Source organism: Ips typographus, linkage group LG12 (genome assembly GCF_016097725.1).
Source record: "Ips typographus isolate SLU linkage group LG12, UJ_Ityp_2.0, whole genome shotgun sequence".
Classification (NCBI taxonomy): Eukaryota; Metazoa; Arthropoda; class Insecta; order Coleoptera; family Curculionidae; genus Ips; species Ips typographus.
In genome coordinates this window covers 3055814-3074029 of record NC_138433.1, presented here as the reverse complement: position 1 = coordinate 3074029, position 18216 = coordinate 3055814, and the positions used below count along the sequence as shown (strand labels likewise).

Below are 18216 nucleotides of genomic sequence, written 5' to 3'. Positions count from 1 at the left end.
TGACAAGTTTCTGAGATATTGCACGTCAAAGTTACTCGATGACAAAACTGAAATTTCTTGTTTAGTGCTTCAACACTATTTTTGACAGACTTGTAGGAAAGTGACAGCTGTCAAACTTTGCACACTTTTTCTGACAGGTCAGGTTTGACAGCTGTCAAAAATTGCAGCTCGATTCTTTGACAAGTTTCTGAGATATGTCACGTCAAAGTTACTCGATGACAAAACTGGAAATTTCTTGTTTAGTGCTTCAACACCATTTTTGACAGACTTGTAGGAAAGTGACAGCTGTCAAATTTTGCACACTTATTGTGACAGGTCAGGTTGACAGCTGTCAAACATTTTTTTCCAAAATTGTCCTAAAATAACACAGTTTTTGAAACAAAATGGCGTCACTGCCCCAACCATTTGACTGTGCAACGTAACATTCAAAATGGCGTCACAAATTCAGTTTTAAGGTTAGAACCTTGATTTTTTAGGTCAAGATAGCCTTGACCTTGAAGGTTAAGTAGAATTTTTGAGCAAAATTCCATCTTTCAAAATGGCGGAGTTATGGAAACAAAATGGCGGAACTGAATTTTGCCAGGGGGGCGCCACCTAGCGGGTAAAAGTTGTTTTTCCCGATATACCCAGCAAGTGAAAGGTCATTTAATTAGTTTTCTCGGTCGGAAATGTACGATTATTTACAAATTAATCGTAAATGCAACCAATATCTTTGATTATCTCATTTACTTACTCGGTAATCGAGTTTTTGCCTTAGAATGCCAGGAATTTGAATTATTAACTCGTTTTAATGCTAAATATCGTTGGAAATTTGTTATTGCCCCAGTGGCGTCCATTTTGTTGCATAATTAAATCGCATAAACCAGTGGCGTAGCTGATAATGTTTGAAACGTCATAGCTCCGCTCCTGATGAACCCAGCGCGACGAAACTTGGTGTGCTAGTACTACACCCTGTCCTCTATTAACGGTAAAAATTTCAGTTTTCTAGCTCACCCTGTATGGACAGGGTGAATTTTTGAATTTTCCCTTTCACTCAGTATCCTAACTTGGTAAGTCCTGTTTAGGTGCACTGTGTCAGAAAATCGTCCATAACTAGTTTATTTGAAAAAATCTGGTAAAACGCGTCAGAAAACAAAAGAAAGCTACCAAACAGGGCTATCACGTGACGTTGAGCAGGCTACGCTAAGTGCCACCGTTTGGCCGCTAGAGGGCGTCAAAGTTGTTTTTCAGTAGTTTTCCTCAATATCTCAGGAACCTTTCAGGTTAGAGGCCTGAAATTTTTATCACAAACACACCTCGATGGGTCACAACTTTTACCTTCTATGCACTTTTTTGGTACCATGCACCCAGTGACCGTAAAACTAATTAAAAACTAGAATTGTCAAGAAATTTCAAGGGTGGTACCTTCTGATTGTTGTCAGAAAATTTTTAATTTTAAAAAATTATTTTGACTGCCTTAATACCTTCAGGTTAAGCGTAGAATAGTGACGTAAACTGTCATTTGTCTAAATGTCATTTTTTTTAAGATGCCACGCCCTAAAAACTGTCAAAATTAACCTACTGTCAAGGTCATCTCCGAAACGGTGTCAATTAGAGCAAAATGGAGGTCAGATTCGTGTTCCTGAGGTTGAAATTAGTCAAAAACGTCACTTTGACTGGGAAAAATCCATTATGGCCGCGGTCAGTATAGTAGGCCCAAAAAAACCCAAATTTGGGCAAAATTTTCGTGCATTTTCCCTGAAAATCGCCCATAACTCGCTTATTTGAAACACCCTGTATAAAACCACCGTACAACAAAATGAAGCTAACGAATGGGGCTATCACGTGACGTTGAGCAGACTGCGCTAAGTGTCACCGTTTGGCCGCTAGAGGGCGTCAAAGTTGACTCTCGTTTATTTTCAGTTTTTTCTCAATATCTCAGGAAGGTTTCAGGTTAGAGGCCTGAAATTTTTATCACAAACACACCTCGATGGGTCACAACTTTTACCTTCTATGCACTTTTTTGGTACCATGCACCCAGTGACCGTAAAACTAATTAAAAACTAGAATTGTCAAGAAATTTCAAGGGTGGTACCTTCTGATTGTTGTCGGAAAATTTTTAATTTTAAAAAATTATTTTGACTGCCTAAATACCTTCAGGTTAAGCGTAGAATAGTGACGTAAACTGTCATTTGTCTAAATGTCACTTTTTAAAGGTGCCACGCCCTAAAAACTGTCAAAATTGACCTACTGTGAAGGTCACCTCCAAAACAGTGTCAATTAGAGCAAAATGGAGGTCAAATTCGTGTTCCCCAGGTTGAAATTAGTTAAAAACGTCACTTTGACAGGGCAAAATCCAATATGTCCGCGGTCAGTATAGTAGGCCCAAAAAAAACCCAAATTTGGGCCAAATTTTCGTGCATTTTCCCTGAAAATCGCCCATAACTCGCTTATTTGAAACACCATGTATAAAACCACTGGATAATAAAATGAAGCTAACGAATGGGGCTATCACGTGACGTTGAGTAGGCTACGCTAAGTGTCACCGTTTGGCCGCCAGAGGGCGTCAAAATTGACTCACACATTTTGTTGTCAAATCACTTTTAACACTAAATAACTCAGTTATTTGACGTTTTAGGAAAAAATGTTATACAGGGTGGTCAAAAGAGAATTCCAAGGCCTACAATTTGGTCTAAAAAAACCACCCGGTAACTGTCAAAATAATTGAGTTACAGGCTGTCAAATTACAAAAGATTTTAAAAGCTAGTTTCAAGGGTTAAGGGCCTTGTCCCTCCCCCCCCCCTTTGGAAATCCACCACCCCCTAAGTTCGAGGGCAATTACGAATTATAATTTATTCGTCTCTTTATTCCCCTAAACACCCTCTTCACCCCCCCCTTCCCCCACTTTCCTCACCCCCTTCTGTTTCGCATAATGAGAAACGTTGATTGTAGCCCTTTTTGGCGACGTTGCCACGTTTTATCAAAAATCCCCCTATTTACGGTGTTCTCCGTTTTATGACGTAAATTTGGGCGAAGCGGCAACGTCGCAGGGCTCGGGGGGGGGGGCGAGGAGAGGGGGGGAAATTAATGTTATGCAATTCAAACGAAGGTGGGAGAGTAAATGTAATTAATTATCTGTGTTCGTAATGACTCTGACTGATGAGGTGTCTTGAGGGGGGAGAGGGGACATTATTGCCCGATTTCCCCTACAAAAACGACGTTGCCAAGTTGTTTTTTCACGATTTTCTGACAGCGAAAAGTTTGACATTTTCCCTGTCAAAAACCTGACAAGTGACAGTCGCGAAATTTCTGTCATAAACTGTCACATGCCAGGGCTACCTCCAGTAAAAATTTCATTAATGACAGTTGCATGACAGGTCCGTAATCTGTCAAAATGCCAGTCACTGTCGTTGGTTTACCAATCACTTTTAGCACTAAGTTTGACATTTTCTCTGTCAAAAACCTGACAAGTGACAGTCGCCAAATTTCTGTCATAAACTGTCACATGTCAGGGCTACCTTCAGTAAAAATTTCATTAATGACAGTTGCATGACAGGTCCGTAATCTGTCAAAATGCCGGTCTGTGACTCAGTAGTGTACTAAATACTTTCAATCCAAAGTTTGACATTTTCTCTGTCAAAAACCTGACAAGTGACAGTCGCGAAATTTCTGTCATAAACTGTCACATGTCAGGGCTACCTCCAGTAAAAATTTCATTAATGACAGTTGCCTAACAGGGCCGTAATCTGTCAAAATGCCAGTCACTGTCGTTGGTTTACCAATCACTTTTAGCACTAAGTTTGACATTTTCTCTGTCAAAAACCTGACAAGTGACAGTCGCCAAATTTCTGTCATAAACTGTCACATGTCAGGGCTACCTCCAGTAAAAATTCCATTAATGACAGTTGCATGACAGGGCCGTAATCTGTCAAAATGCCGGTCTGTGACTCAGTAGTGTACTAAATATTTTCAGTCCAAAGTTTGAAATTTTCTCTGTCAAAATCCTGACAAGTGACAGTCGCCAAATTTCTGTCATAAACTGTCACATGTCAGGGCTACCTCCAGTAAAAATTTCATTAATGACAGTTGCATGACAGGTCCGTAATCTGTCAAAATGCCAGTCACTGTCGTTGGTTTACCAATCACTTTTAGCACTAAGTTTGACATTTTCTCTGTCAAAAACCTGACAAGTGACAGTCGCCAAATTTCTGTCATAAACTGTCACATGCCAGGGCTACCTCCAGTAAAAATTTCATTAATAACAGTTGCATGACAGGTCCGTAATCTGTCAAAATGCCGGTCTGTGACTCAGTAGTGTACTAAATACGTTCAGTCCAAAGTTTGACATTTTCTCTGTCAAAAACCTGACAAGTGACAGTCGCCAAATTTCTGTCATAAACTGTCACATGTCACGGCTACCTCCAGTAAAAATTCCATTAATGACAGTTGCATGACAGGTCCGTAATCTGTCAAAATGCCAGTCACTGTCGTTGGTTTACCAATCACTTTTAGCACTAAGTTTGACATTTTCTCTGTCAAAAACCTGACAAGTGACAGTCGCCAAATTTCTGTCATAAACTGTCACATGTCAGGGCTACCTCCAGTAAAAATTCCATTAATGACAGTTGCATGACAGGGCCGTAATCTGTCAAAATTCCGGTCTGTGACTCATTAGTGTACTAAACACGTTCAGTCCAAAGTTTGACATTTTTTCTGTCAAAATCCTGACAAGTGACAGTCGCCAAATTTCTGTCATAAACTGTCACATGTCAGGGCTACCTCCAGTAAAAATTTCATTAATGACAGTTGCCTAACAGGGCCGTAATCTGTCAAAATGCCAGTCACTGTCGTTGGTTTACCAATCACTTTTAGCATTAAGTTTGACATTTTCTCTGTCAAAAACCTGACAAGTGACAGTCGCCAAATTTCTGTCATAAACTGTCACATATCACGGCTACCTTCAGTAAAAATTTCATTAATGACAGTTGCATGACAGGTCCGTAATCTGTCAAAATGCCGGTCTGTGACTCAGTAGTGTACTAAATACTTTCAGTCCAAAGTTTGACATTTTCTCTGTCAAAAACCTGACAAGTGACAGTCGCCAAATTTCTGTCATAAACTGTCACATGTCACGGCTACCTCCAGTAAAAATTTTATTAATGACAGTTGCATGACAGGTCCGTAATCTGTCAAAATGCCGGTCTGTGACTCAGTAGTGTACTAAATACTTTCAGTCCAAAGTTTGACATTTTCTCTGTCAAAAACCTGACAAGTGACAGTCGCCAAATTTCTGTCATAAACTGTCACATGCCAGGGCTACCTCCAGTAAAAATTTAATTAATGACAGTTGTCTGACAGGGCCGTAATCTGTCAAAATGCCGGTCTGTGACTCAGTAGTGTACTAAATACGTTCAGTCCAAAGTTTGACATTTTCTCTGTCAAAAACCTGACAAGTGACAGTCGCCAAATTTCTGTCATAAACTGTCACATGTCAGGAGTACCTCCGGTAAAAATTTTCATTAATGACAAATGCATGACAGGTCCGTAATCGGGCAAAAACTTAGGTTAGATACTTTTTCGGTTTTTTCAAACTAAACGTTCGAAATTAAATATCTCGAAAACGGTAAGAGGTAAAATTTTGAAAATTTCAGGTTTTGTACTACTTTTACCGGGCTTTCGGCGTGTGCAATTTTTTCGTCGATTCCAATAGTCGAAAGGGGTGAAAAAAGGGTTCGAACACATTCGCACCCTTAGCCCAGTCGGGGTAATTGTATTTGCCGGCACGGAAATAACATGCTGGGGCAAGAAACAAGACAAATTAAGGCCCCGAGCGATATATACTTAGTTTGGTTGTGTAATAGAAAATCGATTGGGAAATCGGACTGAAAAAGGGCGAGGGGAAGGGGACCCTTAAGGGGGGGGAGTCTTAATTGACTTAAGGATGGGATTTTTTAATTTTTTTTTTTTCTTAAATCACACTGCTTGTAAATTGCGTCTTGGTGAGCTGCTTGCATTGTAAAAATTTCAACTTTCTAACTTAAGGCGTTTTTGAGATATTTAGCAAAATGTGTGTTAGTCAATTTTGACGCCCTCTAGCGGCCGAACGGTGGCACTTAGCCTGGTCCGGTCAAAGTCACGTGATAGCCTAATTCATTAGCTTTCTTTTGTTATCCGGTGTATTTTAGCAGAATGTTTCAAATAAGCGGGTTATAGATGATTTTCTCTGGAAAAGTACACGAAAATTTATGTACCACCCTTGAAATTTCTTGACAATCTTAGTTTTTTATTTTTTACGGTCACGGGGTGCATGGTACCAAAAAAGTGTATAGAAGGTAAAAGTTGCATCCCATCAAGGTGCGTTTGTGGTAAAAATTTCAGACCGCTAACCTGAAACGTTCCTGAGATATTGAGGAAAAACTGCAAAAAACGTGAGTCAACTTTGACGTCCTCTAGCGGCCAAACGGTGACACTTAGCGTAGTCTGCTCAACGTCACGTGATAGCCCCATTCACTAGCTTCATTTTGTTGTACGGTGGTTTTATACAGGGTGTTTCAAATAAGCGAGTTATGGACGATTTTCTGGGAAAATGCACGAAAATTTTGCCCAAATTTGGGTTTTTTTGGGCCTACTATACTAACCGCGGCCATAATGGATTTTGCCCTGTCAAAGTGACGTTTTTAACTAATTTCAACCTCAGAAACACGAATCTGACCTCCATTTTGCTCTAGTTGACACCGTTTCGGAGATGACCTTGACAGTAGGTCAATTTTGACAGTTTTTAGGGCGTGGCACCTTTAAAAAATGACATTTAGACAAATGACAGTTTACGTCACTATTCTACGATTAACCAGAAGGTATTTAGGCAGTCAAAAAAATTTTTCGAAATTAAAAATTTTCTGACAACAATCAGAAGGTATCACCCTTGAAATTTCTTGACAATTCTAGTTTTTAATTTTTCACGGTCACTGGGTGCATGGTACCAAAAAAGTGTATAGAAGGTAAAAGTTGCAACCCATCGAGGTGCGTCTGTGATAAAAATTTCAAACCTCTAACCTGCAAAGTTCCTGAGATATTGACGAAAAACTGCAAAAAAACGAGAGTCAACTTTAACGTCCTCTAGCGGCCAAACGGTGGCACTTAGCGTAGTCTACTCAACGTCACGTGATAGCCCCATTCACTAGCTTCATTTTGTTGTACGGTGGTTTTATACAGGGTGTTTCAAATAAGCGAGTTATGGACGATTTTCTGGGAAAATGCACGAAAATTTTGCCCAAATTTAGGTTTTTTTGGGCCTACTATACTAACCGCGGCCATAATGGATTTTGCCCTGTCAAAGTGACGTTTTTAACTAATTTCAACCTCAGGAACACGAATCTGACCTCCATTTTGCTCTAATTGACACCGTTTCGGAGATGATCTTGACAGTAGGTCAATTTTGACAGTTTTTAGGGCGTGGCACCCTTAAAAAGTGACATTTAGACAAATGACAGTTTACGTCACTATTCTACGATTAACCAGAAGGTATTTAGGCAGTCAAAAAAATTTTTCGAAATTAAAAATTTTCTGACAACAATTAGAAGGTACCACCCTTGAAATTTCTTGACAATTCTAGTTTTTAATTTTTCACGGTCACTGGGTGCATGGTACCAAAAAAGTGTATAGAAGGTAAAAGTTGCACCCCATCGAGGTGCGTTTGTGATAAAATTTTCAGACCTCTAACCTGTAAAGTTCCTGAGATATTGACGAAAAACTGCAAAAAAACGAGAGTCAACTTTAACGTCCTCTAGCGGCCAAACGGTGGCACTTAGCGTAGTCTGCTCAACGTCACGTGATAGCCCCATTCATTAGCTTCATTTTGTTGTACGGTGGTTTTATACAGGGTGTTTCAAATAAGCGAGTTTTGGACGATTTTCTGGGAAAATGCACGAAAATTTTGCCCAAATTTGTGTTTTTTTTGGGCCTACTATACTAACCGCGGCCATAATGGATTTTGGCCTGTCAAAGTGACGTTTTTAACTAATTTCAACCTCAGGAACACGAATTTGACCTCCATTTTGCTCTAATTGACACTGTTTTGGAGGTGACCTTGACAGTAGGTCAATTTTGACAGTTTTTAGGGCGTGGCACCTTTAAAAAGTGACATTTAGACAAATGACAGTTTACGTCACTATTCTACGATTAACCAGAAGGTATTTAGGCAGTAAAAAAAATTTTTTTAAATTAAAAATTTTCTGACAACAATCAGAAGGTACCACCCTTGAAATTTCTTGACAATTCTAGTTTTTAATTTTTCACGGTCACTGGGTGCATGGTACCAAAAAAGTGTATAGAAGGTAAAAGTTGCAACCCATCGAGGTGCGTTTGTGATAAAAATTTCAAACCTCTAACCTGCAAAGTTCCTGAGATATTGACGAAAAACTGCAAAAAAACGAGAGTCAACTTTAACGTCCTCTAGCGGCCAAACGGTGGCACTTAGCGTAGTCTGCTCAACGTCACGTGATAGCCCCATTCATTAGCTTCATTTTGTTATACGGTGGTTTTATACAGGGTGTTTCAAATAAGCGAGTTATGGACGATTTTCTGGAAGAGTGCACCAAAATTTCGCTCAAATTGGGAATTTCTGCTTCCTCCAAGTTTGGTTTGTTGCTCAAATTTGGGACACCCTGTATACAAAATGATTATCTAGAAATAATAATTTATTATTATTATTTATAGTAATTTGTTCATAAAATCAATAATAAACAAGTTACGGAGATGTTAGAAATTCAATGAATCACCCTGTAAACTACTCCATTCTATTGTCAATAACTCGGTTATTTTGACAGTTACAGGGTGTTTCAATATACCAATTTGTAGCCCTTGAAATTCTCTTTTGACCACCTTGTATAGCATTTTTACCTAAAACGTCAAATAACTGCGTTATTTACTGTTAAAACTGAGTTGTTTGCGGTAAAGTTTCAATTCGACAGTTTTCACTTTGACAGCCAATAACTCGGTTATTTTGACAGTTACAGGGTGTTTCAATATACCAATTTGTAGCCCTTGAAATTCTCTTTAGACCACCCGGTATAGCATTTTTACCTAAAACGTCAACTAACTGAGTTATTTAATGTCAAAAAGTGAGTTTACTAAATTGTGACAGTTGACACTTTGACAGCCCCTAACTCGGTTATTTTTCCACTTACAGGGTGGTTCAAAATACCGATTTGTAGCCCGTGAAATTCTCTAGTGACCACCCGGTATAGCGCATGCGGAAGAAACGTCGTTTAAGGGGAAAAAAATGAAAACTTTTACGGTCACGTGACCAGTTGTCGAAATACGTGTAAATCGATGTGATTCGGACAGAAACGGGGGGACTTTGGGGGGGTGGGGGGGGGTTTGGGGGGGCCAGTTTGCTTCTCAAGCGAAAGGGTGAACTTCCCCTCCCCCCCCCAGTGCAACCCTTCCCCCCCCCTTACCCCCCCTTTTACCTCATTTGAATTTCTAATTAGCAAACCTCCATGCAATTATTGGATTAATGTAAATTACGGCGACGCGTTGTGCTGGGGGAGGGGGGGGAAAGGGGGGGTTGGAGCAAAGAAGGGGCAGGGGGGAGGGGGGATAATTAAAATCCGTTGATTAATATGTAAATTTAATAAGATTACAGTTCCAGGAACGAGAATTTCTGCCCCCCCTTCCCCTCACAGTCCAGACGAGGGGGGAGGTTTTTGTGACGATTAAAAGCTACAGAGTGGTCAAAAGAATTGGGCACTTTTCGTGCCCACCCTGTATATTGGGAGCAAAAATTGACACATGGGTGGATGCAGCAGTTCATTGGGAACATTTTTGCTCTCTTTTAAATTTTTTGTAACTTTCACCGTTTCTGAGATTTTGGCCAAAAACTCTTTTAATGCACTTTTTGTAAATTTATCCCAAAAATTACACTGAAACTTGAACACCCTGTATCTCGGTTATTTTTAGGACTTCAGGGTGGTTCAACCACTCAAAAGAACCGTCTTAAACTGCTCTTTCCAGTGGTGTTGAGCAAAAAAATCTATCTTAAAAACTGCTTACAGGGTGGTCAAAATAAGGGAACCACTGCAATTTCCGTGCACACCCTGTATATTAGGAGCAAAAATTGACGTTGAAACTCACATGGTTAGATGCAGCAGGTCATTGGGAACATTTTTGCTCTCTTGTCAATTTTTTGTAACTTTAACCGTTTCTGAGATATTTGCCCAAAACTGTTTTGATGCACTTTCTTTAAGTTTATCCCAAAAAGTAGTCTGAAACTTTAACACCCTGTATCTCGGTTATTTTTGGGACTTTCGGGTGGTTCGACCACTCAAAAAAACCGTCTCAAACTGCTCTTTCCAATGGTGTTGAGGAAAAAAATCTATCTTAAAAACTGCTTACAGGGTGGTCAAAATAAGGGAAGCACTGTACTTTCCGTGCCCACCCTGTATAGTGGCAACAAAAATTGATGTTGAAACTTACATGGCTGGATGCAACAGTTCATTGGGAACATTTTTGCTCTCTTTTAAATTTTTTGTAACTTTAACCGTTTCTGAGATATTTGCCCAAAACTGTTTTAATGCACTTTCTTTAAGTTTTATCCAAAATTAGTACCTAAAATTTGTACACCCTGTATTTCGGTTATTTTTAGGACTTTCGGGTGGTTCGACCACTCAAAAAAACCGTCTTGAACTGCTCTTTCCACTGGTGTTGAGCAAAAAAATCTATCTTAAAAACTGCTTACAGGGTGGTCAAAATAAGGGAACCACTGCACTTTCCGTGCCCACCCTGTATATTAGGAGCAAAAATTGACGCTGAAACTTACATGGTTGGATGCAGCAGGTCATTGGGAACATTTTTGCTCTCTTTTAAATTTTTTGTAACTTTAACCGTTTCTGAGATATTTACCAAAAACTGTTTTGATGCACTTTTTGTAAATTTAACTCAAAAATTACTCTGAAACTTGAACACCCTGTATCTCGGTTATTTTTGGGACTTCAGGGTGGTTCGACCACTCAAAAAAACCGTCTTGAACTGCTCTTTTCAATGGTGTTGAGGAAAAAAATCTCTCTGAAAAACTGCTTACAGGGTGGTCAAAATAAGGGAACCACTGCACTTTCCGTGCACACCCTGTATATTAGGAGCAAAAATTGACGTTGAAACTCACATGGTTGGATGCAGCAGGTCATTGGGAACATTTTTGCTCTCTTGTGAATTTTTTGTAACTTTAACCGTTTCTGAGATATTTACCCAAAACTGTTTTAATGCACTTTCTGTAAGTTTATCCCAAAAAGTAGTCTGAAACTTTAACACCCTGTATCTCGGTTATTTTTGGGACTTTCGGGTGGTTCAACCACTCAAAAAAACCGTCTTGAACTGCTCTTTCCAATGGTGTTGAGGAAAAAAATCTATCTTAAAAACTGCTTACAGGGTGGTCAAAATAAGGGAACCACTATAATTTTCGTGCACACCCTGTATATTAGGAGCAAAAATTGACGTTGAAACTCACATGGTTGGATGCAACAGTTTATTAGAAACATTTTTGCTCTTTTGTCAATTTTTTGTAACTTTTACCGTTTCTGAGATATTTACCAAAAACTCTTTTAATGCACTTTTTGTAAATTTAACTCAAAAATTACTCTGAAACTTTAACACCCTGTATCTCGGTTATTTTTGGGACTTTCGGGTGGTTCAACCACTCAAAAAAACCGTCTTGAACTGCTCTTTTCAATGGTGTTGAGGAAAAAAATCTATCTGAAAAACTGCTTACAGGGTGGTCAAAATAAGGGAAGCACTGTACTTTTCGTGCTCACCCTGTATATTAGGAGCAAAAATTGACGTTGAAACTTACATGGCTGGATGCAGCAGTTTATTGGGAACATTTTTGCTCTCTTGTCAATTTTTTGTAACTTTAACCGTTTCTGAGATATTTGCCCAAAACTGGTTTCATGCACTTTTTACACAAAATTTGAATTAAAACTTGGACACCCTGTATCTCGGTTATTTTTGGGACTTTCGGGTGGTTCAACCACTCAAAAGAACCGTCTTGAACTGCTCTTTCCAACGGTGTAAAGCAAAAAATGCTATTTTAAAAAATATATACAGGGTGTAGCAAAAACTAGAATTACTTGTATTTGCGCGCTCACCCTGTATACCAACAACAGTATTGAGGTTTGAACGTTACGTAGTTCGATTCAGTGGTTGGTTAGGAACGTTTTTGGTATTTTGACTTTTTTTGTAACTTTAACCGTTTTTGAGATATTTACCCAAAACTGGTTTCATGCACTTTTTACACAAAATTTGAATTAAAATTTGGACACCCTGTATTTCGGTTATTTTTGGGACTTTCGGGTGGTTCAACCACTCAAAAGAACCGTCTTGAACTGCTCTTTCCAATGGTGTTGAGGAAAAAAATCTATCTGAAAAACTGCTTACAGGGTGGTCAAAACAAGGGAAGCACTGCACTTTCCGTGCACACCCTGTATATTAGGAGCAAAAATTGACGCTGAAACTTACATGGTTGGATGCAGCAGGTCATTGGGAACATTTTTGCTCTCTTGTCAATTTTTTGTAACTTTAACCGTTTCTGAGATATTTACCCAAAACTGGTTTCATGCACTTTTTGCACAAAATTAGAATTAAAACTTGGACACCCTGTATCTCGGTTATTTTTGGGAGTTCGGGGAGTTTCGACCACTCAAAAGAACCGTTTCGAGCTCCTCTTTTCAGTGGTGTGCGGCAAAAAATTCTAACCCCCAAAATACGTACAGGGTGTGGCAAAAACTGGACACACGTTACTTTTCACTCACCCCCTGTATACTACCACCCGTTTTGGAGTTTTAAAGTTACGCAGGCCGATTCAGCGTTTCACGAGGAACATTTTTCGTTATTTGCACTTTTTTCGTAACTCTAACCGTTTTTGAGTTATTGACCAAAATAGGTTAGTTTTGAACAAACATATGGACACTCAAAATTTCCGTGCGGTTTATGGCCGATATCTCCTTTATCTCACTAATTACAACAAAAAGTGTAATTATATGTTTTAAAGAGAATTAAATTTCCTATAAAACGTTTTTTTAAAAACAATTTTATCTTCTCAAATAAAGGAGATAGGAGGGGTTGAAGTTGTTGGTGCAGTGGCACGTAAAGACTACTTTAGTGATGCGGTGTAGTTTTTGGCTGATATCTCCGTTACACGAACAAATACAACAAAACCTCAAATAATATTTTTTAAAAAGCATTAAATTCTCTACAAAAATCTTTTTTAAAAACAATTTTAGCTCCACAAATAACGGAGATACGAGCGTTTGAATTTTGGTTGTCACAGGGCTGTTGTGGTCAAAAGTCAACTAAACATAGAAAAATCCATATCTCAGGAACTAAAAGAGGTAGCGGGGTGGTTTTTGCGTCTGGAACTGTCAGGAAAAACGTATAAAAAAATCACAGTCCTACGTCAAGTCTTTCTGGCTTTTCACAGGGCTGGAATGGGGGAAAAGTGCATTTTAGCCAGAAAAAGAGAAAAAAATCAATATCTCACAAACCAAAACACTTACAGGGGTGGTTTTTGCTGTGAATTGTTGCAAAAACTGTCAAGAATGATATATCCAAAAATCACGGTCCTAGTTGAAACATAACCTACTTTTCACAGGGCTGGAATATGAAAAGTGTGTGAAAAACTCAACTAAACAAGAAAAATCCATATCTCAGGAACCAAAAGAGCTAGAAGGGTGGTTTTTTGTGTGAATTATTGAGAAAACTGTCAAAAATTACATATCCAAAAATCACATTTGTACTCCACTTTTTTGAGGGTTTTCACAGGACTGGAATGGACAGAAGCAGAAAAAAGTCAATTAAACATGAAAAAATCTATATCTCAGGAACTAAAAGAGGTAGAGGGCTGGTTTTTTGTGTGAACTGTTAAGAATACACTTAGGAACAACATACCAAAAAATCACAGTCCTATTTGCATTAAAACCTAGTTTTCACAGGACCGGAGTTGAAGAAAGTGCAATTTGGACAAAAAAAAACAACTTAACAAATAAAAATTCATATCTCAAGAACCAAAAGAGGTAGCAAAGTGGTTTTTGCTTTGAATTACGCAGAAAACATTCAGGAAAAACGTGTAAAAAAATCACAGTCCTAGGTCAAGGTTTTGAAGGTTTTCACAGGGCCGGAATGGGAATAAAGTACAATTTAGGGTACTAAACATTAAAAAATCCATATCTCGGGAACCAAAAGAGTGAGAGGAGTGGTTTTTGCTTTGAATTGTAGAGAAATCTGTCAAGAATGACATATCCAAATATGACACCTCTACTGACATTTTTTTAGGGCTTTCACAGGGCTGGAATGGACAGAAGCAGAAAAAAGTCAACTAAACTTAAAAAATCCATATCTCGGGAACCAAAAGAGGTAGCAAAGTGGTTTTTGCTTTGAATTACGCAGAAAACATTCAGGAAAAACATGCAAAAAAAATCACAGTCATAGCTCAAGGTTTTGATGGTTTTCACAGGGCCGGAATGGGAAAAAAGTACAATTTAGGGTACTAAACATTAAAAAATCCATATCTCGGGAACCAAACGAGTTAGAGGGGTGATTTTTGCTGTGAATTGTTCAAAACACTCTCAGGGAAAACATACCAAAAAATCACAGTCCTACTTGAAGTTTAACCTAGTTTTCACAGGGTTGGAATGGACATAAGCAGAAAATAGTCAACTAAACTCAAAAAATCCATATCTCAGGAACCAAAAGAGGTAGCGGGGTGGTTTTTGCTTTGAATTATAGAGAAAACTGTCAGGAATGACATATCCAAAAATCACGATCCTGACGGGTGGTTACGAGGGTTTTCACGGGGCTGGAAAAAGCGAACAAAGCGGATAACGCGTTTCTTGCCGTTCGGGCGCAAAATACGACATCCAATTACGGCCGATTCGCATTATTCAAATTTCCCGTAAAAATATAATAAAGTATCCGTCTCTCGGCCCCCTTTTCCTCCCCCCCCTCCCACTTGTACGGTTTTAGGGGCCCAGGGGGGGGGGGGGGGGCATTAGTCATCCACATCCCGACCGCTTCTGTCCAGTATAAATCACCATTATTGGCCGGCGGCCTTTATGATTTTTTTTCCTCCACGTCGTCTATTAAAAATGGCCGCTATCTCCAAAGCCACCCGCGCGAGCATTTTTTGTTTATTCCGTTCCGCGTTTCCATTATTTTTCCAGAGATAGCCGCGATGGATGCACCCACCGGTCGCTCATTTGAAAACAAAAAAAAAAACAGTTTTTTCTCCTATTTATTGGCCGAAACGTCTCGCCGGTCCTATATCGGTCCACCTGTGCAGAAATTCGACCGTAATAATTGTCGCTCGCATCAGTTTTATAGCTCCATGGACGCGTCCCCCGTTTGATTTATGGACGAGCGTTCGGTTCGGCCTTGTGAAAACGGTCGAAAAATCGGATTTTGGATGCGATTTTTTGCACACGTCATTCCTGACAGTTTTCTCTACAATTCACACAAAAAAACACCCCGCTACCTCTTTTGGTTCCCGAGATATGGATTTTTTTAAGTTTAGTTGACGTTTTTCAGCTTCTGTCCATTCCAGCCCTGTGAAAACCCTCTAAAAACAGGAGTAGAAGTGTCATATTTGGATATGTCATTCTTGACAGTTTACTCTACAATTCACACAAAAAAACACCCCGCTACCTCTTTTGGTTCCCGAGATATGAATTTTTTAATGTTTAGTTGACTTCCTTGCACAACTTTCCATTCCAACCCTGTGAAAACTGGGTTAAACTTAAAGTAGGACTGTGATTTTTTGGTATGTTTTCCCTGAGAGTGTTTTGAACAATTCACAGCAAAAATCACCCCTATAACTCGTTTGGTTCCCGAGATATGGATTTTTTAATGTTTAGTACCCTAAATTGTAGATTTTTACCATTCCGGCCCTGTGAAAACCATCAAAACCTTGACCTAGGACTGTAATTTTTTTACATAATTTTCCTGAATGTTTTCTGCGTAATTCAAAGCAAAAACCACTTTGCTACCTCTTTTAGTTCTTGAGATATGAATTTTTATTTGTTAAGTTGTTTTTTTTTGTCTAATTTGCACTTTCTTCAACTCCGGTCCTGTGAAAACTAGGTTATATTGCAAATAGGACTGTGATTTTTTGGTATGTTGTTCCTAAGTGTATTCTTAACAGTTCACACAAAAAATCACTCCTCTCACTCTTTTGGTTCCTGAGATATGGATTTTTTAAGTTTAGTTGACTTTTTTCCGCTTCTGTCCATTCCAGCCTTGTGAAAACACACTAAAAATGTCAATAGAAGTGTCATTTTTTGAATATGTCATTCTTGACAGTTTCCTCTACAATTCACACAAAAAACCACCCCTATAACTCTTTTGGTTCCTGAGATATGGAATTTTTAATGTTTAGTACCCTAAATCGTACTTTTTTCCCATTCCGGCCCTGTGAAAACCATCAAAACCTTAACCTAGGACTGTAATTTTTTTTACATAATTTTCCTGAATGTTTTCTGTGTAATTCAAAGCAAAAACCACTTTGCTACCTCTTTTGGTTCTTGAGATATGAATTTTTATTTGTTAAGTTGTTTTTTTTTGTCTAATTTGCACTTTCTTCAACTCCGGTCCTGTGAAAACTAGGTTATATTGCAAATAGGACTGTGATTTTTTGGTATGTTGTTCCTGAATGTATTCTTAACAATTCACACAAAAAACCAACCCTCTAGCTCTTTTAGTTCCTGAGATATCGATTTTTTTATGATTAATTGACTTTTTTCTGCTTTGGTCCATTCCAGCCTTGTGAAAACCCTCAAAAAAGTGGAGTACAAGTGTGATTTTTGGATATGTCATTCCTGACAGTTTTCTCTACGATTCACACGAAAAACCACCCCGCTACCTCTTTTGGTTCCCGAGATATGGGTTTTTTAAGTTTGGTTGACTTTTTTCAGCTTCTGTCCATTCCAGCCCTGTGAAAACCCTCTAAAAACAGGAGTAGAAGTGTCATATTTGGATATGTCATTCTTGACAGTTTCCTCTACAATTCACACGAAAAACCAACCCTCTACCTCTTTTGGTTCCCGAGATATGAATTTTTTAATGTTTAGTTGACTTTCTTGCACAACTGTCCATTCCAACCCTGTGAAAACTAGGTTAAACTTAAAATAGGACTGTGATTTTTTAGTATGTTTTTCCTGAGAGTGTTTTGAACAATTCACAGCAAAAATCACCCCTCTAACTCGTTTGGTTCCCGAGATAAGGATTTTTTAATGTTTAGTACCCTAAATTGTAGATTTTTCCCATTCCGGCCCTGTGAAAACCATCAAAACCTTAACCTAGGACTGTAATTTTTTTACATAATTTTCCTGAATGTTTTCTGTGTAATTCAAAGCAAAAACCACTTTGCTACCTCTTTTAGTTCCTGAGATATGAATTTTTATTTGTTAAGTTGTTTTTTTTTGTCTAAATTGCACTTTCTTCAACTCCGGTCCTGTGAAAACTAGGTTATATTGCAAATAGGACTGTGATTTTTTGGTATGTTGTTCCTGAACGTATTCTTAACAATTCACACAAAAAAAACAGCCCTCTAGCTCTTTTAGTTCCTGAGATATCGATTTTTTCATGTTTAATTGACTTTTTTCTGCTTCTGTCCATTCCAGCCTTGTGAAAACCCTCAAAAAAGAGGAGTACAAGTGTGATTTTTGGACATGTCATTTTTGACAGTTTTCTGAGTAATTCACACAAAAAACCACCCTTCTAGCTCTTTTGGTTCCTGAGATATGGATTTTTCTTTTTCAGTTGAGTTTTTCACACACTTTTCATATTCCAGCCCTGTGAAAACTAGGTTATATTTCAACTAGGACCGTGATTTTTGGATATGTCATTCTTGACAGTTTTTGCAACAATTCACAGCAAAAACCACCCCTGTAAGTGTTTTGGTTTGTGAGATATTGATTTTTTTCTTATTTTATGGATAAATTGCACTTTTCCCCCATCCAGCCCTGTGAAAAGCCTGAAAGACTTGACGTAGGACTGTGATTTTTTTTATACGTTTTTCCTGACAGTTTTCCAAGTAATTCAACGCAAAAACCACCCCGCTACCTCTTTCAGTTCCTGAGATATGGATTTTTTTATGTTTAGTTGACTTTTGAGCATAACAGCCCTGTGACAACCAAAGTTCAAACGCTCGTATCTCCGTTATTTGTGGAGCTAAAATTGTCTTTAAAAAAGGTT

At 38.6% G+C, this 18216-nt stretch overlaps 1 protein-coding gene across 4 annotated transcripts in view; it reads left to right on the top strand.

The window, feature by feature from the left end:
- Window positions 1–18216, top strand: part of pdm3 (POU-domain protein pdm3) — a 149455-nt gene that overhangs the window by 76279 nt on the left and 54960 nt on the right. The gene's annotated exons all lie outside the window — the stretch shown is intronic.